This window comes from Octopus bimaculoides, chromosome 14 (assembly GCF_001194135.2).
Source record: "Octopus bimaculoides isolate UCB-OBI-ISO-001 chromosome 14, ASM119413v2, whole genome shotgun sequence".
NCBI lineage: Eukaryota > Metazoa > Mollusca > Cephalopoda > Octopoda > Octopodidae > Octopus > Octopus bimaculoides.
In genome coordinates this window covers 54,328,165-54,333,201 of record NC_068994.1, presented here as the reverse complement: position 1 = coordinate 54,333,201, position 5,037 = coordinate 54,328,165, and positions in this window count along the sequence as shown.

The window sequence follows — 5,037 nt, the reverse complement described above, 5'->3', positions numbered from 1 at the left end:
ATATCTGTATGTATGTACAAGGTGTCCCAAAAGTCACTGATCGGTTTCGATTTTTAATAACTTCCTTAAATTTAGAAATAAATGCATGAAATTTTGATACAATATAAAGGACATAATAGAAATTAATATGCACGAGTCAAATTTTGCAACACCACTACATCACATATGATAAATGACATCGCTTACATGGCAGCCATTTTCGGCTTCACATGCCTGTGCTCTTTCCAAAACTTGCACCATAACACCCTCAAGAGTTTCAGACCCTACTCTGATATCTCTATTGATGTTCTCCTTTACCAGGGCCTCCAGTTTGTTGATGTAAACCCTCTCTTTCAGGTATCCCCACAGGAAAAAAAATCCAGGCTAGTCAAGTTTAATGGCAGTGATATTGAAACTCTCCTATCAAAAGGAAAATGAAAAAAGGAGAAGGAGAGACAAAGGAAAATATAAATCAAACCCTAAAATTTGTTTTAAATTTTCAGGTTTCAAATTTGCCAAAAGAATCTACCTCGGTTTGTCAGATGAAAGACTATTTTCTTTGATGGCAATGGTTGGCTAGTTTGACAGGATCCAGCTAACCACAAGGTTGTGCCAAACCCCACTGTTAGCTTTGGCATGGTTTCTACAACAGGACATCCTTCCTAATGCCAAACACCTAATAGAGTCTACTGGATCCTATTGTTGTTTTTTTTTTTCTGGCCCACAGCACTAGTGAGGTGGTCAAGTAATCTCGCCTCACAGAAAAGGGAAAAAGACCCCATGACTATGTGTTGATGGGAAGTATTGCAAGGAGGGGGTGGCTTTAGACCAGATGCAGATGTATGACAGAGACTAAAGTATGACAGAGGGACAAGAATAAGTATTTTGCATTGATGGAGTTACATGGCTGCTCCCTCCCCCATTAGACTCATTTTTCTTGAGGCCAGCAGACTTATATTAGTTGTTTTGATGTGTGTGTTTGTGTGTTAATTTTGGCATTGTATTGTGATACGTGTATGGTTCCCATATCAAAATTTGACTAAAGCAAACAAATCAACGCATGACAGCTGAGGCATAACCCTAATTGTAAAAAAACCTTTAGTAAGAAAATCTAAATGGATTCACTAAGAATATCAGAAATAACACAGATGCCAAATAGTTGGATAGATGAGTAGACACCACAACCAAGCCACAGTAGTTCCACTTGATTGGTCAGTTAACTGGCCAATCAGTGTCAAACCAACATATGATTCAACTTTCTAAAACTTTCTCATTCAGCCCTCCTATATAAAGGTGGATTTTGGTGGTAACCCCAGAACGTTGAGGCCATTTCTCAACTTCTCCATTCTTCATTATCTCACCAGTCATTGGCAAATAGAAGACAGATTTTGTTGTCGTGAATATAGAGCAATTATTTTCCATTTGTGATGGGCCAACCTCATTTGCTAAGCCTGTTAAATTGCTGTAGATCCCAGCAATGTGTCTCTCCCATTGTTATTTTTCATCCCAGGATCAACACAGAAAACTGTGTGAGCAGTAAAAAAAAAGCTGTTGTTTGTGAGTGCTGTTCATAACTTCTATGCCCAGCCCTAGAAATACATTTTCATTCACCAGCAACAACAAATCCACAACATATCCAATTCTTAAAAATAAGAGCATAAAGGTATGGACACACTGAACTTCATTGTTCAAACCAGTTGTAAAAAAAATTAATAAGAAAACACCAAAAATCTAAAATGAAAAACGATAAATCTTGAATACAGTTGTGTATTTAATGAAACAAGCATAAAAGAAAAGCTGTTGCTTATGTGCATTTGTGTGTAACCCAGCACAACGTGTTGCATGGACGGGCCATCAGCAACTAAACTGGCAACAGTACCAGCCTGCTAAGAAAGCAGGGTAGGTTTTGTTGGACACTTTGCAGATGGAAAACAAAACCTGTCAAAGGGCAGATGAACTTGGTAGAGTCAATGGCCATCCAACAGATGGGAGTCAGAGACCCGTCTGTTACTCTTTGTTTAGATATCTCTCTAAGAGAAGAATAACTCTGATGTAACATTTGTGGCTTTGTTTGCATCCAGTGATGTAGATTAATCCTTCCTCTTGAGAAAATGTATATGTTGTTTAGACAGTGGGATTGACTCTGTGAAGGCCTTTCTGTACTTTAAAAGGAACAGGCATCAATTGATTTTTAAAATCATTGTTATGTCTAATATGTCTAATTATGGCTGGCCATAGCTGTTAAAAGGCAAAAACACACAAAGAAAATTTCCATGATGGCATGGATCAGTATCGTTGGTAAGTTTACTGAACGCCTGTCGCAAGAGGTGTCCATCGTTTTCACATCTGTGAGAAAGAGCATAAGTTCCTAGCAGGACTGAAGAACTACATCTAGTACTCCTCAAAGCAACTTGATTTCTAGCAACACCATCGCTTGAACAATCAAGTTGCAACCATCATGTGCATGTGTGAGTGTGTGTGTGTGTGTGTGTGTGTGTGTGTGTGTGTGAGTGTGCATGTGTACATGCATGCATGTGTGTGTTCAAATATATATTATATATATATATATATATATATATATATATATAAATGGAGTAATACGCATATGTTAAATGATGGCGTTTAAAATTTACAGCAGCTGTTCCAGTAGAATTTTGTTGATGCATCCATCGATCACATCATAGGACATAATGCATTATCTTCAGGTAAAAGTTTTAATCAGGTATAAACAGGTGACAGAGTATTCTGATGATGTTTTGGATAAGTGGTATTTTAAATAAGAACATTCAGATTTATAGAAAAATTAGAAGGCGTGGCTATAAAGGGTATGTAAGAAGCAGAGATCAAACGATTCTATTATTCCAAAACATTTATCTTAATTAGTTTACAGCCAATACTGGCTTCTGAAGACATACAAGAAACCACAAACATGCTGTAGCCAAGAGATGTCCTTAAGCCAGGAAGGTATGTTGTCAGTTAAGTGAGATAAACGACAACAAACCTCAGGGCAGCAGAAAACCATAAAACTGTCATCACTTTCTTACACGTGTAGACACCCACACACAGACACCACACACACACATGTACATTCATATATCATCATCATCATCATCATCGTTTAACGTCCGCTTTCCATGCTAGCATGGGTTGGACGACCTGACTGAGGACTGGTGAAACCGGATGGCAACACCAGGCTGCAATCTAAATTTGGCAGAGTTTCTAGAGCTGGATGGCCTTCCTAACGCCAACCACTCAGAGAGTGTAGTAGGTGCTTTTACGTGTCACCTGCACGAAGGCCACTCAGGCGATACTGGCAACGGCCACGCTCGAAATGGTGTCTTTTATGTGCCACCCGCACAAGCCAGTCCAGGGGATACTCACACACATATGTACACACACTCACATATATACATACATAGCCATACACTCTTTTACTCTTTTACCCTTTTGTTTCAGTCATTTGACTGCGACCATGCTGGAGCACCACCTTTAGTCAAACTAATCGCCCCACCCCCACAAACTTATTCTTTGTAAGTCTAGTACTTATTCTATCGGAATCTTTTGCTGAACGTATACGACAATTTCCAACCACTTTGAAAGAGATCAGAAAAACAAAAATACTCAAGAAATGGGTGCTGCACAAATTGAACAACAACCAAAAAACACACCGTTTTGAAGTGTCGTCTTCCCTTCTTTTACACAAGAACAACCTGTTTCTCAACTGGATTGTGACTTGCGGTGAAAAGTGGTTTCTTTACAACAACCAGTGATGCTTAGCTCAGTGGTTGGACACCGACAAAGCTCCACGGCACTTCCCAAAGCCAAAGTTGCACCAAAAGAAGGTCGTGGTGACTGTTTGGCACGTCGCACAACTGACCTTGCAGAAGTTGAATGAATTGAGCTACGAAACTCTGCTTCATCCGCAATACTCACCAGACCTCTCGCCTACCGACTACCACTTTTTCAAGCATCTCGTTAGAAAACCAAGACGATGCCAAACAGGCCTTCAACGACTTCATCGCCACCAGAACACAGGATTTTTACACTACTGGCATAAATAAACTGGTTTTGCATTGGCAAAAAAGAGTGTTGATTCTGATGGTGTTTATTTCGATTAATAAAGTTTTGTTTGAGCCGAGATATGTGTATCTGAATTTAAAGATTAAAAACCACAAAAACTTTCTTGACAACCTAATGCATATATACAAGAAACATATTTTCCTATTTTTAACCAGTTGCCTAAAAGACTTCAAATAATACTTCTTAGCTGCTATTTATCCATACTCAGTAATTTAGTTACGTTACTTATCTCATTTAAATATTATTCAAGTCTTTCAATATTATGTCATTGGCCTCTTGGTTATGCATCCTCATTTTATTTATATCCAATAAATAGTGAAATATTTCACAATCTGGTGTATGACCTCCTAAATCTCTGTTATTTGTTCACACTCTTTATATATGTGTTTTTATATTATAATATTTGATATAAGTATATAAATGTAGGTCTCCATATGCACGTGCACATATGTATATGTGTCTGTATATATGTGTGTCTGTCTGTGTGTATGTACATGTGTAAAACAATGAAGGCAGTTTTATGACTTTCTGCTGCCCTGAAGTTTGCTTTCTTTTATCTCACTCAACAGCAAAATATATCTTCTTGTCTTTAATGACCTCAGGACATCTCTTGGCTACAGCATGTCTGTGTTTTTTGTAGATCTTATAGCCAATATTATCTAGAAACTAATTAAGATAAATGTTTTGAAATAATAGTCTCTTTGCCTCTCTCATATCCATTACCGCCACGCCTTATAATTTTTCTATAAATTCACATTTTTTTTAAAATACTACTTATCCAAAACTGTTGGTTGGATTCATCATCATCAAGGTATTCTCTCACCTGTATATACCTGTTTAAAATTCTACCTGAAGGTGATGGATTATGTCCTATGATGTAATCTGTGAATATATGAATAAAATTCTACTGAAGCAGCTGTTCTAAATTTTAAACCCTCTTTGTGTTCTTCAATATATACTTACACTTATATATATATA